The sequence below is a fragment of the Tursiops truncatus genome, chromosome 2, assembly GCF_011762595.2.
Source record: "Tursiops truncatus isolate mTurTru1 chromosome 2, mTurTru1.mat.Y, whole genome shotgun sequence".
In the NCBI taxonomy this organism is placed as follows: domain Eukaryota; kingdom Metazoa; phylum Chordata; class Mammalia; order Artiodactyla; family Delphinidae; genus Tursiops; species Tursiops truncatus.
This window is the reverse complement of record NC_047035.1, coordinates 27,004,528-27,031,118: the sequence shown is the minus strand read 5'-3', so window position 1 is coordinate 27,031,118 and position 26,591 is coordinate 27,004,528. Positions and strand designations below refer to the sequence as shown.

General features: G+C 41.5%; 1 protein-coding gene and 1 pseudogene across 15 annotated transcripts in view; one reads left to right on the top strand and one right to left on the bottom strand.

The window, feature by feature from the left end:
• Positions 1 to 26,591, top strand: part of TTLL5 (tubulin tyrosine ligase like 5) — a 305,050-nt gene that overhangs the window by 168,255 nt on the left and 110,204 nt on the right. The gene's annotated exons all lie outside the window — the stretch shown is intronic.
• Positions 10,007 to 10,850, bottom strand: LOC101327077 (small ribosomal subunit protein uS5 pseudogene; annotated as a pseudogene).

Sequence of the window (26,591 nt, the reverse complement as noted above, 5' to 3'; positions counted from 1 at the left end):
CATTTTAACATGGAGCCAAGCGTTCTTTGGGAAATGCGAGTAGGGCTAGAGTGAGAGAGGCAATATATGAGAGCTTAGGAATTCAAAATGTCACATCATGTGGCAGGCCCACGTGTTAGTAACAAGCAACAGTAGAACTCTTGTCCTAATTGGACCATTCTTATGCTTCAGAGGCAATAAAGGGGTGTTTTTTGGCTTTCATGAATTATCAGGCTAAGACTTGTATTAATTTGGCTTCAAAGTCAATAATCAATGCCACGTTTTGCCTGGTTTTTTAAAAGAAGTTTTACTATCTTTCTGTAATGAAAATGAAATATGGGTGCATCTCAGTAATGTGACTATAATCTAGAAGGCTTTAGATGAGAAAATTAGGCTCTCTGGCACCACAGGTAAGGAAACCATAAGGGGGGTGGGTAATAAATAGGTTGTACCTAAAGGCTACAGGAAATCAAATTATGTTCTTGTGAAACTGGGTTGCACCAAGCAAAACTGAGCAGATGAAAAAATCTGTCTATATTCTTTGTATTCTCAAATATCTTGCTAGCTGCTTGAACCCAACACTGACATTTGAAATACAAGACCCTAAGAGTTTTTTTACCTTCTTCACCAAATATTTAGTATATTGAAATACTTGAAAAAGAAGAAAGGTGAAACTGGTAATAAGTAATGTTCCAGCTGGAAAATGGCTTCATCTGGTAGTTGTTAAAACAATGTTATCCTAAAAAAGTTAGCATGTTACTGAATATCTCCTAAATGCAAGGCTTGGGGCTCACTCTGAAGGAGGTAATAGACAGGGTCTCACTCTGTCTGGAGGAAAGTTGATAGTCACTTAAGTTACTAATGCAAGTATCGTAAGGCAATATGTACTTAATTGTTGACGAAGAGGATTATGCTGGTAAGTGGTACAAGTTCAGAGGAGAAATTGATCACTCTGACTGGAGAAAGTGGCAAAACCTTCACGGAAAAGAAAGGTGTGTGAGCTGACTCTGGAAGGGCAGCTGGGGCTTGGGTAGGCAGAGAGGCTAAAATTAATCAAGAGGTAACTGCACACTTACTTTGTGCTCCGTGCTTTGCGAGGATCTAGGAGAGGATCAAGAAATGTGCTCCACAGTCCTGTAAGTTAGAGCTGACACTCAGCAGGGCGGTCTAGAGAATACTGCCCTGGAAGTTTGCTTATTTTTGGCGTGTGAAATATAGAGCGAGTGATTAAAGGGGGGGCATTGGACTCAGTGGAGCTCGCAGATCAGAAAAGGTACTAAAGAAGGGTGGAGATCTAAGGCTCTGCAGAGGAAGGGTTTAAGGTAGAGTTTAAATACATCCTAGATTGTATATAGGCTGCAGACTCCTGCAGAAAAGGAGAGGAAGAAAAAGAGAGCTAATGTACAAGGTGTTTAAGGCATTTTCAAGGGAGAGTGAATGGGAACCAGTCCAGCTGATAAAATGTATTAGTCAAAACACTTTGAGTTTTGGGGGGTTTCTTTGTAAATTTATTTATTTATATTTTATTTTTGGCTGCGTTGGGTCTCCGTTGCTGTGTGCGGGCTTTTCTCTAGCTGTGGCGAGCGGGGGCTCCTCTTCGTTGCAATTCACGGGCTTCTCGTTGCAGTGGCTTCTCTTGTTGCAGAGCACGGGCTCTAGGCGCGCGGGCTTCAGTAGTTGTGGCGCACGAGCTTAGTTGCTCCGCGGCATGTGGGATCTTCCCCGACCAGGGCTTGAACCCGTGTCCCTTGCATTGGCAGGCGGATTCTTAGCCACTGTGCCACCAGGGAAGTCCCAAAAACTTTTGAGTTTTAAGTGATAGAAGCTGAAATCATGCTGGATCCTAACTGTAAAGGCGATTTTTCAGTTCATACAACTAAAAGGTCTAGAAATTGATGTTGGAGGCTTATGAAGCATCATTAATCATACTTTCTACTTGTCTCCAGGTCTTGCCTCCACAACTAAATGAGAAATTATAGAAAAATATCAAAGATAGCAAAATACCAACTTTATTGCTGATAAAGATAAATTGGAGAATACATCTTGGGAATATGGTACAATTCTACCTTTCATGGCTAAGTCTTTCTCATTTGTCTTATTTATTCTAAAGATTTTCTTTGTTGATATTTTGTTAATTTTGATAATTAAAACAAAATTTTTAAGGAAGAAATAAAAAGACCTTCTGTAAAGGTCTTTTATAGAAAGACAATATAAATAAAATTTATAAAATAAATTTTATTTATTTATATAAAAATAAATAGACAAAAACAAAAAGACAAAAACAAAATAAAAAGACAAAAACAAAAAATAACTTGGCCTGATTTTCAAGGTGAATATCTGTATTTGGCCCCAATCTACCTTTCCAGTTTTATTCTTCACACATTTAGTTCCAGCCAAACTCTATGGATCAAAAATAGTATATTTTCCCATCACTACATCCTTATACCATTCTGTAGCACTTATCCTATTAATTTACTATAATTACTTCACGAAAGTGTAAGTTGTCTTATTCACTGTTGTATCCCAGTGCCTTGGTAAACAGCAGACACTTAAACATAAAGAACAAATATTAAGTAAAAGAATGAGGGAATGAACAGACCCCCTGCTCCTCACCTGTATGTTTACATGTTCAAACCCTTTTCTCCTACAGGGCTTAGCTCAGCTCAGCCTTTCTGCAACCTTCCCTGATGACATCCCAAGCAGATGTCATTAGGCTTTCTCTTCCTTCTGTTCTTCATCCCCTGGACTCATGTTCCTAAAAGATGTAATTCAGAGGAAGCTCTGGCTAAATGCACAGTTTTAATTCCTAGAGAATGAATTTTTGTGGCTCTTCCTATCCTAGTGATCTGAAAACTAGAGAAAAAAGCCCCGTTTCTTCTCCACTGAAGTTTTTTTTTTCTTTTTTCTTTTTATTATTTTTATTTTTTAACATCTTGATTGGAGTATAATTGCTTTACAATGGTGTGTTAGTTTCTGCTGTATCACACAGTGAATCAGCTATACATATACATATATCCCCATATCTCCTCCCTCTTGCGTCTCCCTCCCACCCTCCCTATCCCACCCCTCTAGGTGGAGCTCACACAGCTGCCTTCCCAAGTCATCAGGTCCTTATTGCTTCTCCTTTGAACCCTATTCAGTTCTTTCTAGTTATCCAAGATTGAAAGTGCCCTACAAGCAAAAGACCCTTTGCATTTTGGGGGGCGGGGGCGTGCTGTTGGAAGAGGCAGGGTGTGGAAGAAGAGGAAAAGGCAGAGACCGTTCTTTTTACCCTCCTTCTCCCCACCCCACCTAACCCTCAGGAGTCTTGAAAGCCACACCTAGAAGGTGCTTAAACAGCCCAGTCAGTATAGGATGACTATCTCTTTACTCCAGCCTTTTAACATTGGGTGACCACTAAGTCATGGTGTGTACTGAATATGTGTGATATTTCAGATTTTTGGTGTTCTCTACAGTAGTTCCTCTCTCCTCACTGTCCTTTATTTGATAGACTTATAGTCGGCCCTCGGTATCCACAGGTCTGCATCCACGGATCAAAATATTTAGAAAAAAAAATTTCAGAAAGTTCCAAAAAGCAAAACTTGAATTTGCTATAGTCCAGCAACTGTTTACATAGCATTTACATTATATTAGGTATTAGAAGTAATCTAGAGATGATTTAAAGTATATGGGAGGATGTGTGTAGGTTATATGCAGATACTGTGCCATTTTATATAAGGGACTTGAGCATCCTTGGATTTTGGTATCCACGGGGGTCCTGGAACCAATCCCTTGCACATACCAAGGGACGACTGTACTGGCATCCCCTACCTGGGTGGCTAGTATGGGGAATGCGTAATGTCAGGCCACCATCTCCCTGCTCCAAGTTCTAATATCTGTTTACCTCTGCTATGACACATACCACTCCTCTTTGTATTATTGTTGTTTGTATACTTGTCTTACCTCCTGTATTAGATTGTAAGCTTTTGAGGGTCAGAGACTGAGTCTTACACATCATTATGTCCTTACACTTTCTTCTACAAAGTGCTCAGTAAATGTTTGGTGAATAAGTGGCTAGATCAGTGCCGTCCAACATGGTAGCCACAAGCCACGTGTGGATTTTAAATTTTTAAATCAATTAAAATTAAATAAAATGAAAAGTTCAATTCCTCAGTCATACTAGCCACATTTCGAATACTCAAAAGCCACATGTGGCTCGTGGCTCCCATATTGGACAGTACAGGACAAAAAGGTTGTCCCAGAAGATTCAGAGATGTGTAGAGACCCAAACTTGGTCAGTGGAAAAAAAAAAAAAAAAGTACAAAGTAAGGCATATTCTTGATTATCCTCTTAGGCTCTTTTGTAGCTGTCAAGCCTCTTTTGTTTAGAGCTAGAGATTTACCACAGATGCTGTTCTTAAACTAATTTGTGGTACTGGGAGGGGCATATTTTAATGCCTTGGGAATCTCAACAGCTCAGAGCTTCTGAATTACTAGTGTCTAACCAATCAGAGCTGGGCTGGCTGAGAGGAAGGGACTTTTAAAGCAGATCCTAGCGTTACCATTTTATTTTCTGAGATATGCTCATGACTAGATACTGGGGAGAGGTCTTGCTTCCCTACACTTACCTAGCCGCCAGCCCCCCACCTGCTTGGCTGGCAGTTCTGACTTGGCTTATAGAGCTGCTATAGCCCTGGGGAACAGAGCCAAACATGCGGAAGTGGTTACATGTACCAGCTCCCAGGGAAGCTGTGGGCTAGCAGGGGGAGTGGGTGGGGTCCTGCCTGATGGCTTTTCAAAGAAGCCAAATCTTTGAAGTTTTGTTTTAGCAGCTGCCAGGTATGCTGTTTCAGCACTTCACAGACTCTCTCACTGTGTTCCCATATCACATTTTTTCTTTACTATATGTGCATAGTATATACAATGGAGCTTGGTTGTTGGGAGGGTAAATATAAAATTGTGGAGTAAGGTGCTAAACACAACCCGCTTTTTCTTTTTTTCTTTGACTCTGCTGTGAAATAGCCACTTTTAATGCTCCCTTTTCCCTTCTCAGCTCTGATCTTTTCTGATCACCTGCCAAAGGAGAGGCAAACAGAGTCCTCTTCTATTTGAGAAAATAGTAAGTTTTGAAAAACTGGAGCTCCTACATTTCTCTGATGAATTAGAGCATCATTCTGAGAATAGAACATCACCCTTTTCCAAAAGAACAGTTGACATCCCCCAACAAGCAACCCTGATACTTTCAGACTTGGAGTAAATTTCTTGAATGTAGATCTTGGGCACCACTGGATCCTCAGCATTTAGGGCAATGTCAACCATAAGTATTTGTTAAATGATTGTACTTGCAGCTGCTAAGCTGGTGGGGGGAAGGACTGGGTAGGTAAAGCACCCCTCTAAAGCCCACACTCCGAGCGTTCTCCGCTTCCTTGCTTCTTTGCTTAAATAGTCCCTTTCTCCTATCCAGTCTACAGTTAGCTCAGACCTTTTCCAGCGGCCCCCAAATTTGCTCCTTCCTCTGAACTCCACTCTTTTTTGAGTATAGTATATACTCCCCTGAGTAATCATCTTCTATGCCTTTGTTCTTGATCTCCTGAACTGTAAGTCTGTTAAAGGCACAGGCTATGTTTTATTCCTACCCAAAGAACCCTGGAGCGGGAACAGGAAGACCTAGGTGCCAATCCCAGGTCCACCTGGAACTTCCTGACTGGAGGTAAATCATTTGACTGAACTTAAGCCTAATTTTGCCAGGTGGGAAGCAAGCGTGCTCGGATTGTCATGGGAGTTCAATGAGATCATCTACATGAACATGCTTTGTAAACTACAAAGTACTACACACGACTAGGTCTTTTCAGTATTAATAATACTTATTATCACTATAAAATAGTAATGTTTGTTTATGCTGCTGATGATACAGAGACTAATCTCTCCCAGAGTTCAGGTAAATCACAAGCTCAATCCCCCATTACTCAGCTTGGCACAGGTTTAAAGCATTAAATGGTCCATTCCAGGCACTCTCTGTCATCACCTCTCTTTCAGTCTGCAGGTTCTTCTTTTCAGACCTGTGGGGTCATTGTTTTTCTTACTAGTCTCCCCCTTTTCCTCCTCTCAGGTTCAGGCTGAGCTCTCTTTTTTAACCCCCTCAGTTCTTGAAGAACCAAACGCATCCCATCCCATTTCCCAGTTTTGGCTGGAATTGCCTTGCTGGTGGATCCTTCTCTCCTCAGTGTGGCCATCCGCTTCCCATCACTCTGCCCATCAACAGCACTGGGCCCTGTCATCATCCTCCCCCTGTCCAGCCCCCCATCTTCATCCTCAGCTTGGCTCAGCACCCCTTCCTGTTTTCCTCTCCCTTCCCTTGCTTTTCTGCCAGGCTATATCCCTTTAATCCTCCCTTTCCATTTATCTCATCCTGCATTTTCTTTCTTTCTCTAGGCTCAGACCTTTCATCCAGAAAGGATGTTCCCCCTTTTAAGACTCTGTTTGGTGCATTTCCATGTACCTCTCACCCTGTCCCTATCACCTTAAGGCATCTCCTTCTCAGAGAAAAGTAGATAAAAAAAGCACTGCCATTTTTTTGTTGTTGTTGTTCTATCATATGGCTTCAGGAGGTCCAAATTCTTTTACTTTAAAATATCTACACTCTCACATTTAAATGTTGTGACCTAGTGTTTGAGAGCAGGTATTCTATACAGGCAGACCAATTTGGATCCCTCCCCTTTTTAGCCACTTACTAGCTATGTTGCTTAGGGCAAGTTCTTTGAACCTACTGTACTTATGCCTAAATGAGGATAAAATGCCTAATTCGGGGCTTCCCTGGTGGCGCAGTGGTTGAGAGTCCGCCTGCCGATGCAGGGGACACGGGTTCGTGCCCGGGTCCGGGAAGATCCCACATGCCGCGGAACGGCTGGGCCCGTGAGCCATGGCTGCTGAGCCTGCGCGTCCGGAGCCTGTGCTCCGCAACGGGAGAGGCCACAACAGTGAGAGGCCCACGTACCGCAAAAAAAAAAAAAAAAAAAAAAAAAAAGCCTAATCCCTAGGGATGTCCTAAGGACCAAATGAAAATTAAATGACATAGGAAAGCATTTTTACAGGGCCTGCCTCTGTAAATGAGAATTACTGTAAACCTGTCCACACCATCTATCCATACCCTGTTTTACAGGTATGAAAAATTGAGACCTAGAGAAGTAAGTGGATTGTGCAAATTCTCATGCCTACCTGGTGGTAAAGCAAGGTTGAGAACCTACTTCTAATTCTCAGCCTGATGAATTTTCCGTTTGATTCCTCTAACTTCTCAAAGGGTTATTTGTTCTAGTTTCCCTTCTTCAGGTGGAACATAGGACTACTCCAGAGAGAGGAGTGGTCATTTCTTCATGCATTTGTTCATTCAGCAAACACTGCATGACTGTGACATTGCCAGGCTTTGAGTGGACAAAGACCAGAATGATGACCAGCCTTAAATGGTTGGTCCAGTGAGTAAGAAATAGTCGTTGTGAAGAATAGTCACAGTACCAAAAACATGCCAGTGAAGGCATCTTGAGACCTCGAGAAATAAGCTCTATCGGAGGAAGACCGGAGTAGACTTTGCAGAGGATGGATTATTGTTTTTTAACTAAGTGAGCATCACAGAGCCTTGTGTGAAGGCAGGGAGGCATGGAAGAGCATGCCTGAGTGCACCATGTGGGAGCGTGGCGTGCGCGTAGGGGAGGGTTGAGGATGAGATGGAAAAGTTCAAGTGCCTGATATGCCATGTTAAGGGGATTTTATCCCATTATCTGCCCTTTTAATTAATGTCAACCAAAGAATTCAGCAGAGTTTTTTGAGTTTTGGGTTTGTTTGTTTTTTTTTTTAACATTTCTGGGTTTTCATATGTACTACTTCCATTGTCTTTCCCTTCCCCATTCATATCTGGCAAATTCTTTGTGTCATTCTGGATCAAGCCCAATTCCGACCCTTACTCTGTGCACCTTCTACTGCCATCCCACATGGAGTCTGCCTACTTGCCTGTAGCTCTATCATTTCCATTGTATTACAGATTTTCATGTCTTTCCCTTACCACCTCCTTAGAAGTCCGAACTGATACATCTTTATATTCCTATCTCTTAATGTGGCATCTGACACACAGTATCCACTAATTTAATGTATGCCAAATGCATTTAAATATCTAGATTCATAATCACAGAGCAGACTTCCACCTAGGCAGCTCTTTTACTAATACCTGTCTTGGGTACCACAAACATTTAGGTGGATTAGGTTAAGACTTTCCTCTTTAACCAGCTTGCCATCTTTAGGATTTGAGCTTTGGCTGCCTCTAGACAAGAACCCTAACACTGAGCTGGTTAAAAACCTGCTGTGGGAGCCGTTGTCACCTGTTTTACACTTGAAACACACTTCCACATACTAGGATTTTCCTCAACACACTTTAAGGAGTTAAAAGACTCAAAACAGTACTCAACCAGGTGAATTCCACGTGGTGGAATCAGTTTTAAAGTAGAGTAATGTCTCACAGTGTCCATTAAGCTGAAATTTTACTCCTCACCTGGTCATCGTTCAGGACTGTGTGGCTGTGTGAGTGCTTTTATTTATTTGCTGCCCTGATTAGACTCTAATATACTCATGAGGAAAAGTTTCTCCGTAGTCTAACAAACACATAGTATCCGTACTTGGCACCAGCTCGAGGTTAACTTCTCCTCTTACATATTGCAGGTATACTGTGCTGTACACCCTGCTGCCAGCTCAGCGTTCGTCTGCCAAACAGAGCCAGAACACTGTGTTAAGATACGTAGTTAAATATACTTTATATACTCCTCATCACACTTTACATTCTTGTGAAGTTTTCTCAGTGCAGCATAGTTGAGGATCTCTCTCTTCAGGCTTTAGTGAAGAGATGCATTGTAACCTAGCAGCACGCCATCATAGTAACGTACCCTGATGCGTGCTTTGGTAGACGAGCAGGCCGCTCTGATAGGATAATGCGTTAAAGCTAATTTCTCTTTTCCTTTTCAAATTTATCTAAATAGTTGCACAAGTCATCTATTGCTGCCTAATACATTATCTCAAACTTTAGCAGCCAAACAATAAACATTTATTATTTCAGTTTCTGTGGGTCAGGAATCGAGGAGCAGCTTAACTGTGTGGTTCTGCCTCAGGCTCTTTCATGAGGTGATGGTTAAGATGTCAGCCAGAAGGGCTGCAGTCATCTGAAGGCTTGCCGGAGGCCAAAGGATCCACTTCCATGGTGCTCACCCTCACGTGGATGATGAGTTCATGCTGGCTATTGGCAGGAGGCCTCAGTTCTTCAACAGATGGACTTCTCCTCGGGGCTGCCTGTGTGTCCTCATGACATGGCAGCTGGCTTCCCCCAGAATGAGTGACTTAAGAGAAAGACAAAAGGCACGTGTCTTTTATGACCTAGCTCAGAAGTCATACACAGTCTTTTTTTTTTTAATTTTTTAATTGTGAAAAAGTATACATAACATAAAACTTACCATTTTAAGTGTACAGTTCAGTAGCATTACGTGCATTACATTACTGTGCGTCACCACTGTCCACTTCAAGAACTCTTTTCATCTTGCAAAACCGAAACTCTGTAACAATTAAAAAATAACTCCCCATTCTCTCTCTGTCAGCCCCTGGCAACCATCCTTCCACTTCCTGTCTCTATAAATTTGACCACTCTAGGTACCTCCTATGAGTGGAATTATACAATGTGTGTCCTTTTCTGCCTGGCTTATTTCGTTTAGCACAATGTCCTCAAGGTTCATCCATGTTGTAACGTGTCAGAATTTCCTTTCTCTTAAGGCTGAATACTGTTCCATTGTATGTCTATACCACATTTTGTTTATCCACTCATCTGTCGATGGACACTTGGCTGGCTTCTGCCTTTTGGCTCTTGTGAGTAATGCTGCTATTAACGGGTGTACAAATAGTTGTTCATGGCCCTACTTTCAGTTCTTCTGGATATATACCCAGAGTGGAATTGCTGAATCATACGATAATTCTGTTTTTTTCCAAGCTTAATTAATTCACTTTACCTTTCCTGTATAAGTCCTCTACGTGGTGACCATAGCTGGAGCTTGGGTCTTCTTTGCAGAGACTCTGGTATGGCTCTTTACTAAATGGTCAGTGAATTCCTGATGGGGAGACTTGGTGAACATGGTCTCTTTCTAGAGGTCAAGGTGAGTAGCTGTAAGTCTTGGAGATGGCATCAAAGGTGGCCGTGGTAAAGTTGCACAGGCTGGCAGTGCAGCCTGCAGACAAGGTGTACTAGTCCTTGATACTGGCCACCAGCTTCTTGGGCACAAGAGCCCAGAGCATGCCGGTGCCCTTGGGGTGGGGATGAGATACACCAGCACAGAGCCACAGTGGCTGGTCACCTTGCAAAGGACAGCGTGGGGCTTGCTGATCTTGCTTCCTCAGTAGCCTCACTGCCTGGCAACAGGGGAGAGTTTGGCCAGGGTAATGGCCCCATAGACGGCCGTGGCTGCCTCCTTGGATCGCTTACCAAAATAGACATGGCCCTTGTAGTCCCTAGAGGCAACAGATGCCTTGAACCTGGTCTGCTGGCCAGTGTGGGTCTGCTTTTGCACAGGTGTAGTCTTCAAGCTCGCCCTTTAGGGTCAGCCTCAGGAAAAAGTCCGTGATATCAGACTACGTGACGGACGAGGAGAAGAGATGTATTTCCTCCAGGGACTTGGTATCCATGTCCATGACCAAGCAGCCTGGCTCGGGGACCGGGAGCCACTTCTTGTCCTCAGCCTCCCCTCAACGAGCTCTATGGCCTTGGCTCCAGCCTGAGCGTAGCTGCAGCGCTGGCCCCGGAAGCTGCCCCCCATACCTCTGTGGAGCTGCTGCGGCCACCTTCTGGTCTCCTGGAACACCAGCGTCATCCACCATTTGGTGTTTTCTTGGAGCAGAAAGGCAATTCTATTTTTAATTTTTTGAGGAATCTCCATACTGTTTTCCAGAGTAGCTGTACCATTTAACGTTTCCACCAGCAGTGCACAGGGGTTTCGGTTTCTCCACATCTTCGCCGACACTTTTTTTTTTTATAGTAGCCATCCTGATGGGTGTGAGGTGGTATCTCATTGTGGATTTTCATTTGTGTTTCCCTCATGATTAGTGATGGTGAGCATCTTTGCATATGCTTCTTGGCCATTTGTGTATCTTTTTTAGAAAAATGCCTATTCGGGTCCTTTGCCTATTTTTAAATCAAGTTTGGCTTTTTGTTGTGGAGTTTTAGGAGTTCTGTATGTATTTAGAATATATTTGGATTATCAGATGTATGATTTGAAAATATCTTCTCCCATTCTGTAGGTTGCATTTTTACTCCGTTGATAGTATTCTTTGATGCACAAAAGTTTTTAATTTTGATGAAGAACAATTTTTTAATTTTTTCTTTTGTTGCCTGTGGCTTTGGCATGTATCCAAGAAATCATTGCCAAATCCAATGTTGTGAAGCTTTTTTGCCATTTGTTTTCATTGAAGAGTTTTATAGTTTTAACTCTTACGTTTAGGTCTTTCAAACACACTATCATTTTTGCGATATCCTATTGTTTACACAGGCCAGCTCCATTCAGTGTGGGAGGGGATTACCCAGGATATGAATACCAGGAGGTGGGGATCATTGGGGGCCATCCTGGAAGTTGGTTCCTACAGTCATTCAGGTATATAGTTTTTGTTTTTGTTTTTATTTTGCGGTACGCGGGCCTCTCCCGTTGCGGAGCACAGGCTCCGGACGCGCAGGCTCAGCGGCCATGGCTCGCGGGCCCAGCCGCTCCACGGCATGTGGGATCTTCCCGGACCGGGGCACGACCCCATGTCCCCTGCATTGGCAGGCGGACCCTCAACCACTGCGCCACCAGGGAAGCCCCAGGTATATAGTTTTAAAAGTTAAGTAATTCTATAAAGTTTATAATGAAAATGGGAATCCCCTGCCCCTTCTTCTCCCACTGCTACCAAACCTTAATTTCCACACTCCAGAGATAACTGCTTTCAGCTTTTTTTATTCAGCTGTTTCTTCTGTTACTTGCCTTCATATTTCTAAATCATATGTTTATCTGCCATTTGGGGGCTTTTTATTTTATATATTATTTATTTATTAAATTCCTATCAGAAGGTGGAAGTTGAGAATTCTTGTGCTGCCTCCTCCTGCCCCCCCCAACCACACACACACACACACACACACGCACACAGACACACACACACACGCACACACGCGCGCACACACACACACACACACTCTCCCCTTCCTCCCATCCCTGCAGTGAACACATAGTACAATTTGATCAGTGTTTACTGTTTTCGTTATCATGACTGGGCCCTTGGAAACTTTTGGGCCTCTCAGAATCATCATTTCTTCTTTCCTTTTGATCCATTTCTCTGTCATTTTGTCTGACTTGGTACATGTTGTGCAGTTAAGAAATTTTCCAAGTTTCAAATTTCTTGCAGGTTAAGATAGTTTACACAGGGCTATATGGGAGGGGAGGATATGTATATGTATATATATTAATATATATATACACACATACATGTGTATATTATGTATGTTCCTATTTTCTATTGACTGAAATATTTATGTTCATACTTTATAAAAGCTAAGTGTACAAGTAATACACACATGTAGCCACGTCATAAAATAATCTAACAGAAACATATACAGATTATGAGGAGATTAAGCCCCCTCCTCAGAGGTAGCCACAGTTAAAAGGTTGATCTGTATATTTTTCTGTGACTTTTTTTCCTCCCTAATGTCTCCATGTTTCTCTGGTTTGTTTATATAAGCTTTTCTTTTTTCTCTTTGGCCGGGCCACGCAGCGGGATCTTAGTTCCCTGTCCAGGGATCAAACCTATGCCCCCTGCAGTGGAAGCACAGCGTCTTAACCACTGGACCGCCAGGGAAGTCCCTATGTAAGCTTATCTGAATATTCTTAACCACTATGTAGTTTTCCAAAGGATGAATGTACCATAATTTATTTTGCCATTCTCCTATTAAAGAGCACTAAGTTGTATCCAATTTAGGCATCTGCAGTGAATGCCTTGTACATATATCTTTGTACACATGTGCAAGTATTTCTATGGGATACATTCCAAGAAGTGGAATTCGTTGGATCAAATGATATATACACTTTGAATTTGTATAGATACTGTCAAATTGGCCTCAAAAGGGCTGTAAAAGGGCTGTACCACTACCCCCTCCAATCTGGAGCGTGCTCTTTCTTCACACACTTGCCAGCATCTATTCTACTAGACTATCACTTATTCCTTTCCTGCAGATTCTCTCCTTTTTTACTGATGATGAAATTAGGCATAGACCTATCTTCAGATATATTATTTTAGAGATGCTTTGTTTTCAGGCAAGAATATAACTGAGATGAGGCCAAGAAGCAGGAAGGTAAAAGTATTCTCAGTGGGCTCTTTCTTTTCTTACTATCAATTAAGACCAGGAAGAATCCCTACGTGTTAGCTTCTTTCCCCTACACTGCGCTGCTGAAGTGCTTTTCTCCCCTGCTTTTGTTTTTGATTGATTTCATCCAAGAGGCTTACCCTTTCCCCTCCCTCAGTAATGAATAACCAGAAAAGTCACAGAACCAGGCAAATTGAGTGAAGGAAGCTTAAGGAAAATATTAAAAAGGAAGAAAAGTGTTTGATGTACTTTTAATATAAAATGTGGAAAAAGTAGAAGAAGGGCGGGGGTTGGGGAAAGAGGGCGGAGAGAGATTATTCACGGTAATGGGAACCAAATGTTGGCCGGGAAAGCTGCAGCATTCTCACACTCTTCCTGTAACGCCATGGCTTTTCAAAGTGATAATAATGGAGCACCAACAGTACAGGACATGCCTTAACCCTTCCATACCTGAACAGCCCCACCTCAGCTTTTCCGAGGCGGTGTCAGCTTTGAAGTCCTGGCACATGGACGATGTCTGTGTCCCGCTTGCCATCAGGGCAAAAAGAAGGAAGGTGGAAGCAAGTAGTAGAACAGTAAGGGAGCACTCGCTTGCTGGAACTCCTCACAGTACGCTGCATTTCTCTTTCTGTGTGTTAGGCTTTTCTACTGGACAAGCAGCAGCCTGCTTGACTGTAGCTTGCCAGGTTTGGATGATGATATCTTCTCCCCTTGCTGCCCAGAGCTGATGAGAAAACCCCCATGGGATAGGCAGGCAGCCTCCCTCCATCAGTAATGATCCCACAACATGAAAAGGCCTCCATGGAGACCGAAGTCCCCCCCCACCCCCGCCCCGGGTGCCCGTGTGCAAGTACAGGCGCTCCTGTGGAGGCCCCGGCCTTTATTTTCTTGGAAGTCCACACCTGCCGCTGTGGAATTGAGATGTAAAGACTGTTTGCAGCCGTAGGGCACTCCCTGACCATATGGCCTCCAGGTGGTCAAGGACAGGCACTTGCCCCTTGGCCTAGCCATTTATCTATGGAGGGCGAATGAGAAGGGGTGAAGGAATGAATGAAGTTCCTGCTCCAGCTGGCTTTTACTGCCATCTTGATTCCAATTTTGTTCAGGTGCCTTTAAAAGTCCATTGTGCCTGAGAAATAAACCTTATTTTTTAGGTCAAATATTCACCATTTCAGAGGGGAGGCACTGGTAGCAGTAGGGCAGGCGGCACCAGGGCAGGCAGGTGCTTGGCTCTGCAGGTAGCTGGGCGGCTCCGGAACTCTTCGGCAGCAGTTGTCTCAGCTGTAACAGGAGACAACTGTTAGTCTCTGCCTCCTTGGCATGTTAAAGGTTTCAGGGAGTTAAGGCACGGAGAATATTTAGCACCCCACCTGCCACCTCCTCTTCTCTTCTCTGTCTGTTGGTACCCTCATATTACCTACAGCTAAAACTGAAACATCTTTTTTTCAAATGTTTTCCAGAATCATCCTTGGGACGGTTTTATAGTTTTACGTTTTACATTTAAGTAAACGTTTTGAATGATCCATTTTGAATTAATTTTTATATGAAGTCTGAGGCTTAGGTTGAGGTTCATTTCTTTTGCCTGTGGATGTACAATTGCTCCAGCACCATTTGTTAACAAACAAATGGCTTTAAACAGGTTATCCTTCCTCCATCGTATTGACTTTTCCAGCTTTGTCAAGTCAGTTGAGCATTTTCGTGTGGGTCTTGGATGATTTTGGTATTCCGAAAACAAAGGTCTATAGCAATAATAATTTGTTAGAGACTCTTTAGCAAGGAGTGTTTTAGGTTCTAGTTTTCTTCCTTGTACCTTTGGAATCGTACAGATTTAGGTTCAAAAGTGGCTCGTTCACTTACTGTGAGTGAAGTTAAACCTAAGTCATTTAACCTAAGCCTCAGTTTTCTCATCTCTAAAATGGAATGGTAATAATACCTTTCTCAATGGGTTTCTCTGAGGACTAACCAAGGTAGGGCATATAAAGGGCTTAGCTTGAAATTAGGCATTTGGAAAGCCTTCAAGCTAATGTTGGTGATGGTAGTGAGACTTAGCTATCTCTGTGCTTGGCCATACTAAGACACACTTACTCATGCCCCTTGCCTTCCCCAAACCTTAACTTTACACTTTTCGTTATAGTTCATCGTGAGCACATGAGTGATTCCAGTTAAAGCTGCTGTGCTGGGCCTTACTTAGATGGCGGTTTTGATCACTAACATTGGTGTTTCTGAATATACGAGAGATCTGTCTTACAGCTGTAATTGCAGACTACCCCCATTGGGTTTCCTGATGCTTCCCGCTCTTTCATATGCTCTTCCTTCTACCTGCAGTGTCCTTCCAGTTGTCAAAGTGCTGGTCATCTTTTGCGACCACTTCTACTTTGACGTCTTCCTTGACTTCCCCCATAGGAAGTTGCTCCCCTCTCTTGTCTTCTAAAGCCAGTGTCCTGTTCCCAGCACAGTGGCATACAGAGTATGGGGAGTGGCAGGAGTTCTTTTCTTCATTAAAAAAAATACACGTTTTAAAAGTGCATAAATACATAAAGTATATCCAAATATGCTGACATGAACATTAAATGATAAAAGCAGGATAGTATAATCACAATTTACTATATATTTTCATAGTAAGCATGCATTAATTTTTACATTGATTTTTATTTGCTTAAAGTGCCCTACAATTTGCTATTAAGTCAGAAATATTTCTCCCTTATTTTGAAATGATACGATTCTATTCTGCCATTTGTTAAAGAGAGGAACAAAAGGAAGGGAAGGAGAAAGGGCCTAACATTCACCGAGTGCCCAGCTCATGCCAGAGCCTGTGCTTTGTATGATTTACCCTGTTTACTCCTGAAAACATGGCTGTAACGTGGGTATTGTTACCCTCAAGTTCAGATAATGAAATAGCCTTAGAAATGTTAACATTTGAGTTCAGCTTTTTCTGATGTGAAAGTTCATGCTCTTTTCACGGCTTGAACTTCCCTACTTGTGGGAAGAGGAAAATCAGTACCAGTCTTTTCACAGTGGCATCCCAGGCTAGTCTAGACCCATTTATTAGTGATGATAACGTGCAAAGGAGAGGTGGAAATATTTCTGAAGATAAACTCTCACTGTTGGAATGTAAGAACCAGTATTTCTGTGAACAAAAGTGAAGAAAAATGTCCCATCATCTATGAGCATGTACATTATTTTACTTTTATGAGACACTAATGTCATGCTTCGTGTGTGGGCAGAAAACATCAATAAGACTGAAGCAGCTAACGCTAAATATATGGCTTACATTTACAATTCGGATTAAATTTCTTCTTGCTTTGTATGCTGCCTCTTCTGGATATAACTTAATTTCTGTCACAGATTAGAACCAGCAGGTCAGGCGGATTAGGATGGCTGTTTTGAAGGTGGGTAATTCCATACAAGGGCAATATCGTGACTCTCGGGGATAGAAGTTGTAGATTTTTTTGGTCCTCTTGGTTTCTTACAATGGCCTGATCATACAGGTGCTGGTCAACACGTCTTATAAATGTGATTTGTCATTTTAGCTGTGGTTTAACATATGTTCAACAGCTTTGGTATTTTAGAAGAGAACCATTGTTTCTTGGACTTTTGGCTACGATCAAATGAACAAGGGAAGGAACCAGAGTATCATGAAAAGGATGTAAAGCAGAAGAAGTAATAATGGAAGATGTCCCTTTTAGCCTCCAGGCTATTTATGGACTCAGTGTGTGGGGAATCTGGCCATAGACAGACACAGAAATGAATCATACGTTTCTTCATCAGTGTAATCATATATTACACTTCATCAGCAAGTGTAATGTCTGGAATTTGAGCCCTAGAGGTAAAGAGTTTTGTTTGATTCATCCCTAAAATACAAATTCTGTATTCCTATTTTTATTATATTCATACTACAAGTGATTAGCTTCTCCATACCAAGAGGACACAGTTTACCATGCAGGAATATGGCCTGCCTGTTGATTTGTGAGAAATCCAGGTTACATCCCACTGAATCTCAAAAATAAGATGATACATAAGAAACAATAGGGGGCTTCCCTGGTGGCGCAGTTGTTAAGAATCCGCCTGCCAATGCAGGGGACACGGGTTCGAACTCCGGTCCGGGAAGATCCCACATGCTGCGGAGCAGCTAAGCCCGTGTGCCACAGCTACTAAGCCGTGTGCCACAACTGCTCAAGCCTGTGCGCCTAGAGCCCGTGCTCCGCAACAAGAGAAGCCACCGCAATGAGAAGCCCGCGCACCGCAATGAAGAGTAGCCCCTGCTCGCCACAACTAGAGAAAGCCCGCACACAGCAACGGAGACCCAACACAGCCAAAAATAAATTAATTAAATAAATAAAGTATTGTTAAAATGCTAAAAAAAAAAGAGAAAAAATAGTAACATGCTAATAGTAACATTCAGTGCTTATGATATGCCAGGCCCTAAATGCTTTTTGTACCTTAACTCATTTAATAGCTAACTTTTACCTTGTGCCAGCAACTGATTTAGTGCTCCCAGATCCTCTGTGAGATAAGTACTGTTATCATCCCCATTTTACAGATGAAGAGACTAAGCACAGAGCAATGAAGTGACTTTCCCAAAATGACACATTGGTGAATGGCAGTCAGGATTCAAACTCAAACAAGTGGTAGCAGAATCCATGCTCTTAACCACTCTGCCGGTGATTCAGTGAGATGCATCAGAATCCCTTGAATGGCTTGTTAAAATAAAGATTGCTGGGCCCAACCTCAGAGCTTCTGATTTCAGTAGGTCTGGGGTGAGGTTCAGTTATTTTCACTTTTAACAAGTTCCCAGGTGATGCTGTGCTGTTGGTCCAGGTACCACACTTTGAGAACCACAGTCCTATGCTGTGCTGCCTCTTCTAGGGCTGGAAAGGAATTAATATTCAGTGCAAGCAGCTGAGGACCAGGATAATGAGTTTCAATGGTCTGATCTTACCAGAGGTGGGTGCCTGCATTTGGTGGCAGCTGTGACCTAGAACTGAACCCCTCTAGTAAATTTTTTTATTATTATTACAGGTAAAGCAGATAACTTTTAATGAAATGGGTGAAATCCAAAATGGAAATTATAAGACTTCAAAAGTTTTTTTTTTTTGCCATCTGCCACCACCCCCCACCCCCCCACCACTCTCCCCACTTGGTGTCCATACGTTTTGTTTTGTTTTTTTTAATTTAATTTTATTTATTTTTTTATACAGCAGTTCTTATTAGTCATCACTTTTGTACACATCAGTGTATACATGTGAATCCCAATCGCCCAATTAATCACACCACCACCACCACCCCCTACCGCTTTTGCCCCTTGGTGTCCATACATTTGTTCGCTACATCTGTGTCTCACTTTCTGCCCTGCAAACTGTTTCATCTGTACCATTTTTCTAGATTCCACATATATGCGTTAATATACGGTATTTGTCTTTCTCTTTCTGACTTACTTCACTTTGTGTGACAGTCTCTAGATCCATCCACGTCTCTACAAATGACCCAGTTTCATTCCTTTTTATGGCTGAGTAATATTCCATTGTATATATGTACCACATCTTCTTTATCCATTTGTCTGTCGGTGGGCAGTTAGGTTGCTTCCGTGACCTGGCTATTGTAAATAGTCCTGCAATGAACATTGGGGTGCATGTGTCTTTTTCAATTATGGTTTTCTCTGGGTATATGCCCAGTAGTGGATTGCTGGGTCATATGGTAATTCTATTTTTAGTTTTTTAAGAAACCTCCGTACTGTTCTCCATAGTGGCTGTATCAGTTTACATTCCCACCAACAGTGCAGGAGGGCTCCCTTTTCTTCACACCTTCTCCAGCATTTCTCGTTGGTAGGTTTTCTGATGCTGCCCATTCTAACCAGTGTGAGGTGATACGTTATTGTAGTTTTGATTTCCATTTGTCTAATAATTAGTGATGTTGAGCAGCTTTTCATGTGCCTCATGGCCATCTGTATGTCTTCTTTAGAGAAATGTCTGTTAAGGTCTTCTGCCTATTTTTTGACTGGGTTGTTTATTTATTTATTTTTTTTTTTTGCGATATGTGGGCCTCTCACTGTTGTGGCCTCTCCCGTTGCAGAGCACAGGCTCCGGACGCACAGGCTCAGCAGCCATGGCTCACAGGCCCAGCCACTCCGCGGCATGTGGGATCTTCCCGGACTGGGGCACGAACCCATGTCCCCTGCATCAGCAGGCAGACTCTCAACCACTGCGCCACCAGGGAAGCCCCTATTTTTTTAATATTGAGCTGCATGAGCTGTTTATACTTTTTGGAGATTAATCCTTTGTCCATTGATCTGTTTGCAAATATTTTCTCCCATTCTGAGGGTTGTCGTTTCTTTTTATTTATGGTTTCCTTTGCTGTGCAAAAGCTTTGAAGTTTCATTAGGTCCCATTTGTGTATATTTCTTTTTATTTCCATTACTCTAGGAGGTGGGTCAAAAAGGATCTTGCTGTGATTTATGTCAAAGAGTGTTCTTCCTAGTTTTCCTCTAAGAGTTCCATAGTGTCCAGTCTTACATTTCGTCTTTAATCCATTTTGAGTTTATTTTTGTGTCTGGTGTTAGGGAGTGTCCTAATTTCATACTTTTACATGTAGCTGTCCAGTTTTCCCAGCACCACTTATTGAAGAGACTGTCTTAACTCCATTGTATATCCTTGCCTCCTTTGTCATAGATTAGTTGATCATAGGTGCGTGGGTTTATATCTGGGCTTTCTATCCTGTTCCACTGATCTATATTTCTGTTTTTGTTCCAGTAGCATATTGTCTTGATTACTGTAGCTTTGTAGTATAGTCTGAAGTCAGGGAGTCTGATTCCTCTATCTCCGTTTTTTTCCCTCAAGATTGCTTTGGCTATTCGGGGTCTTTTGTGTCTGTGTACACAATTTTAGATTTTTTTGTTCTAGTTCTGTAAAAAGTGCCATTGGTAATTTGATAGGGATTGCATTGAATCTGTAGATTGCTTTGGGTAGTAGAGTCATTTTCACCATATTGATTTTTCCAATCCAAGAACATGGTATATCTTTCCATCTGTTTGTGTCATCTTTGATTTCTTTCATCAGTGTCTTACAGTTCTCTGAGTACAGGTCTTTTACCTCCTTAGGTAGGTTTATTCCTAGGTATTTTATTCTTTTTGTTGCAATGGTGAATGGGATCATTTCCATAATTTCTCTTTCTGATCTTTTTGTTGTTAGTGTATAGGAATGCAAGAGATTTCTGTGCATTAATTTTGTATCATGCAACTTTACCAAATTTTTTGATTAGCTCTAGTAGTTTTCTGGCTGCATCTTTAGGATTCTCTACGTATAGTTTCATGTCATCTGCAAACAGTGACAGACACTTTTACTTCTTCTTTTCCGATTTATATTCCTTTTATTTCTTTTTCTTCTCTGATTGCCATGGCTAGGACTTCCAAAACTATGTCGAATAAGAGTGGCAAGAGTGGGCATCCTTGTCGTGTTCCTGATCTTAGAGGAAATGCTTTCAGTTTTTCACCATTGAAAATGATGTTTGCTGTGGGTTTGTTGTATATGGCCTTTATTATGTTGAGGTAGGTTCCCTCTATGCCCACTTTCTGCAGAGTTTTGATCATAAATGGGTGTTGAATTTTGTCAAAAGCTTTTTTTGCATCTATTGAGATGATCATATGGTATTTATTCTTCAGTTTGTTAATATGGTGTATCCCAGTAATTGATTTGCATATATTGAAGAATCCTTGCATCCCTGGGATAAATCCCTCTTGATCATGGTGTATGATCCTTTTAATGTGTTGTTGGATTCTGTTTGATGGTATTATGTTGAGGATTTTTGCATCTATATTCATCAGTAATATTGGTCTGCAGTTTTCTTTTTTTGTAGCATCTTTGTCTGGTTTTGGTATCAGGGTGATGGTGGCCTCGTAGAATGAGTTTGGGAATGTTCCTTCCTCTGCGGTTTTTTGGAAGAGTTTGAGAAGGATGGGTGTTAGCTCTTCTCTAAATGTTTGATAGAATTCACATGTGAAACCATCTGGTCCTGGACTTTTTGTTTGTTGGAAGATTTTTAATAACAGTTTCAATTTCATTACTTGTGATTGTTCTGTTAATATTTTTTATTTCTTCCTGATTCAGTCTTGGAAGGTTATACCTTTCTAAGAATTTGTCCATTTTTTCCAGGTTGTCCATTTTATTGGCATAGAGTTGCTTGTAATAGTCCTTTAGGATGCTTTGTATTTCTGCGGTGTCCGTTGTAACTTCTTTTCGTTTCTAATTTTATTGATTTGAGTCCTCTCCCTTTTATTCTTTTTTCTTTTTAACATCGTTATTGGAGTATAATTTCCCTCTTTTTCTTGATGAGTCTAGCTAAAGGTTTATCCATCTTACTTATCGTCTCAGAACCAACTTTTAGTTTTATTGGTCTTTGCTTCTCTTTCATTTATTTCTGCTCTGATCTTTATGATTTCTTTCCTTCTACTGCCTTTGGGTTTTGTTTGTTCTTCTTTCTCTAGTTCCTTTAGGTGTAACGTTAGATTGTTTATTTGATATTTTTCTTGTTTCCTGAGGTAGAATTGTATTGCTATAAACTTCCCTCTTAGAACTGCTTTTGCTGCATCCCATAGGTTTTGGATGGTCATGTTTTCGTTGTCATTTGTCTCTAGGTGTTTTTTGATTTCCTCTTTGATTTCCTCAGTGATCTTTTGGTTTTTTAGCAATATATTGTTTAGCCTCCCTTTGTGTTTTTTACATGTTTTTCCCTGTAATTGATTTCTATTCTCATACCGTTGTGGTCAGAAAAGTTGCTTGATATGATTTCAGTTTTCTTAAATTTACCAAGGCTTGATTTGTGACCCAAGATGTGATCTCTCCTGGATAATGTTCATGTGCACTGGAGAAGAAAGTGTAATCTGCTGTTTTGGTATGGAATGTCCTATAAATATCAGTTAAATCTAACTTGTCTATTGTGTCATTTGAAGCTTGTGTTTCCGGGCTTCCCTGGTGGCACAGTGGTTGAGAGTCTGCCTGCCAATGCAGGGGACACGGGTTTGTGCCCTGGTCCAGGATACCCCACATGCCGTGGAGCGGCTGGGCCCATGAGCCATGGCCGCTGAGCCTGCGCGTCCGGAGCCTTTGCTCCGCAACGGGAGAGGCTACAACAGTGAGAGGCCTGCGTACCGCAAAAAAAAAAAAAAAAAAAAAAAAAAGCTTGTGTTTCCTTATTAATTTTCTGTCTGGATGAATCTGCCCATTGGTGTCGGTGAGGTGTTAAAGTCCCCCAATGTTATTGTGTTACTGTTGATTTCCTCCTTTATAGCTGTTAGCAGTTGCCTTATATGTTGAGGTGCTCCTATGTTGGGTGCATTTATATTTATAATTGTTATATCTTCTTCTTGGATTGATCCCTTGATCATTATGTAGTGTCCTTCCTTGTCTCTTGTAACATTCTTTATTTTAAAGTCTATTTTATCTGATACGAGTATTGCTACTCCAGTTTTCTTTTGATTTCTATTTGCCTGGAATATCTTTATCCATCCCCTCAGTTTCAGTCTGTATGTGTCCCTAGGTCTGAAGTGGGTCTCTTGTAGACAGCGTGTGTATGGGTCTGGTTTTGTATCCATTCAGTGAATCTGTGTCTTTTGTTTGGAGCATTTAATCCATTCACATTTAAGGTAATTATCGATATATTTGTTCCTGTTACCTTTTTCTCAATTGTTTTGGGATTGGTTTTGTAGGTCCTTTTCTTCCCTTGAGTTTCCCACTTAGAGAAGTTCCTTTAGCATTTGTAGTAGAGCTGGTTTGGTGGTGCTGAATTCTCTTAGCTTTTGCTTGTCTGTAAAGCTTTTGATTTCTCCATCGAATCTGAATGAGATGATCCTTGCTGGGTAGAGTAATCTTGGTTGTAGGTTCTTCTGTTTCATCACTTTAAATATATTGTGCCACTCCCTTCTGGCTTGTAGAGTTTCTGCTGAGAAATCAGCTGTTAACCTGATGGGAGTTCCCTTGTATGTTACTTGTTGTTTTTCCCTTGTTGCTTTTAATCATTTTTCTGTGTCTTTGAGAAAACAATTTGCTTACCGTTTGTCCCACGTGTTGCTTCTTGGGTTTATCCTGCCTGGGACTCTCTGTGCTTCCTGGACTTGGGTGGCTATTTCCTTTCCCATGTTAGGGAAGTTTTTGACTATAATCTCTTCAAATATTTTCTCAGGTCCTTTCTCTCTCCCTTCCTCCTCTGGGACCCCTATAATGCTAATGTTGTTGCGTTTAATGTTATCCCAGTGGTCTCTTAGGCTGTCGTCATTTCTTTTCATTCTTTTTTCTTTATTCTGTTCCACGGCAGTGAATTCCACCATTCTGTCTTCCAGGTCACTTATCCATTCCTCTGCCTCAGTTATCCTGCTATTGATTCCCTCTAATGTATTTTTCATTTCAGTTTTTGTATTGTTCATCTCTGTTTGTTTGTTCTTTAATTCTTCTAGGTCTTTGTTAAACATTTCTTTCATCTTCTCGATTTTTGCCTCCATTGTTTTTCCGAGGTCCTGGATCATCTTCACTATAATTATTCTGAATTCTTTTTTTGGAACATTGCCTATCTCCCCTTCATGTAGTTGTTTTTCTGGGGTTTTATCTTGTTCCTTCATCTGGTACACAGTCCTCTGCCTTTGCATTTTGTCTATCTATCTGTGAATGTGGTTTTCGTTCCACAGGCTGCAGAATTGTAGTTCTTCTTGTTTCTACTCTCTGCCCTCTCCAAAAGATTATTCTGATGGCCCTTTAATTAGGATGGAAGTTCTATGAGAAACTCTTTGTGATGGGCTGTGTCATGCCGGCCAGAAGAACTTTGAAAGATTTTTATGAGGCTTCTGTTCTATTCATGAAGTTAGAAAGTTTTCCCAAGCCAATGAAACATGGAGTACCCTTCTAGTGTTGGAGAGTCTCCTGCAGAGACAGGAGGTGGCTGTGGCTCACCACAGGGACAAGGACACTGACAGCAGAAGTTCTGGGAAGTACTCCTTTCCGTGAGCCCTCCGGGAGTCCGCCATTAACCCCACCAAAGAGCACCCTCTAGTAAATCTTGAGGGCAGCAAATTTCAGTAGACTTGTCTTGACACAACAGAAGCAGGTGCCAGTGTAGCCTTGTTGTGGACTTGATGAATAAGAGACCAGTTCCTGGTACAATGAAGGGTTGTTTCTATAGATTGTAGTTGAAGGTACCTTGAGAATGGGCTCTTAGATGCAGTGCACACACACACACACACACACACACACGTATACACACATGGAGTGGTAAGAAAAAGGCTTGACTATTATACACATTTTATTTTCCCCTCTTTAGCCCTATAGCTTTAAAAAGAAAATCTCCTTTCTTGTGATTTCCCCAGTATCTTCCCTATTTTATAAAAACATCATTATTTATAAAGCAAAGAAAAAGGACAGGTAGAGAAGGTTACAAAATAAAAAAGAAGAAGAAGAAAGGAAGAAAGGTGGAATTCTGGCATTGTCTCCCATTTCCCTTGGCCAATTGAGAATGGGGGCAGAGACAGGTTAGTGAAACCAGGAAAGCTATAGACTTGACTTCCATATCGCCAGCTGTTTTGCTTCCCGGGGAAAATAGGAGAAACGAAAGGAGCCTAACTGATGTGATGAGGCAGGAATTCTAAATTTGTGACACTTTGCAAGCTGTTTGTGTGTACTAGGTTTGAACCCAGCTACAATTCACTGTAGAAATTCTTAGAAACTGGCATGTCAGCTGCCCTAGACAATCTGCACATTAACTTTCACTTTGAAAACTTTTCCTGGCTTGTCTCTGCAGGCTGTGAAAGCTAGGTGATGGTGGTCCAGTTTTACAAGGCCCAGCTGTGCTTGTGTGTACCTGTGTTGTTGTCACAAAGGCAGCAGACTTTTCCCTTTATTTTATAAAAATCCTGCTGAGCTGGATTCAGTCTTCATTGTTGAATGAACTGGTGTCAGGGAGTTCTCTTTTGGCTTTCTTAAAGGTCACCCTTTGCTCACTTCTTTTTAAGTTCACAGCTCCATTTTTCAGGCTTCATGTGGTATGCTGGTTATGCCAAAGTAAAGAGCTGGATCAAAGACATTTCTTGTTAATAAGGCTAAGGATCCATCTGTCTTTGCAGATCCAGACTGTTAATAGATACAGGACCAAGGAACCTCCATCTACAAACCTGGCTGACTCCCAGAATCCTAAATTGTCTTCTAGAACAGTGCTGTGAACTTAACCTTTTGAAAGGTTTGGTTTTATATCCAGCCTTGTGTTCCGTAAAGCTTGCCCCCAGATTCTCTGCCAGATGTACTGAGAAATCCAACTTTGTCCTAATTTCCTCCTCCTGGGGATCATTCCATCAATCATGGAGTGGTACGAGTATGGAGACAGCAGAAGTCTGGTTCACATTCTGAATCCATTGTCAAGTCCAGCTGGCTGGGATCTCACTGTACTTTTAAAGGGCAGGCATATCAGCTCTTAGCTTTTTGACTGGATACTTCAGTGTGTTCTTTCCAGATGTATGTCCTGGTCACACAGTATTAATAAAACCAAAGTTAAAGTTAGCCAGAATAATCCCCCTAGACATTTTTCAGTCATCACTACCGCTTCCTTTTCCTTTTCTGTGTATCTGCTTATTGAATGAATGATCAGAAACCTCCCCTCTCAATTGCTTATAATTCTGTATTTCAAAGTATGTATCTTACTTGGACCCTGCTCATGTTCTTAGTCTCTTTTGAGTCTTGCTTGTTTTTTTCTTCTTTTCTTCTGATTGATTTTGAGCCACCTTATTTTAATGTATTGTCCTGCTTCCCCTTTCGGCATGTGTAGTAAACAATAGATGATAGATTTATTTTGGGGGTGCCAATTGATATTATACTGATACTAAGAACCCTTATCTAGATTCTTAGTTTTCAGGGCACATCTTTGTCCTATCCAAACCCTCCCTTTATTCCTCAAGGAAAATGAAGCTCACAAGGGTCAGGCTATTGAATCAATCTTATTTTCTCTACTTAATAATTGAATTACTGTGTCCAAAGAGAAGCAGTCCTTATGATTACTAATTCGTGATTTACGGTTCTAGTCCTGTGATTGTGATTCAGTGTATGATTTCATGTGCAACAAAGGAGCTCATACACTGGGAACAGAAAAGAAGAGATAGAGATAAATTAGATGCTGAATATATTAACTGATAACTGAGATGTCAACTTCAAGCCAAAATCTAACAGGTTAGCAAACCAATGATTTGGCAGCCCTTAGAGAAGGAAAAG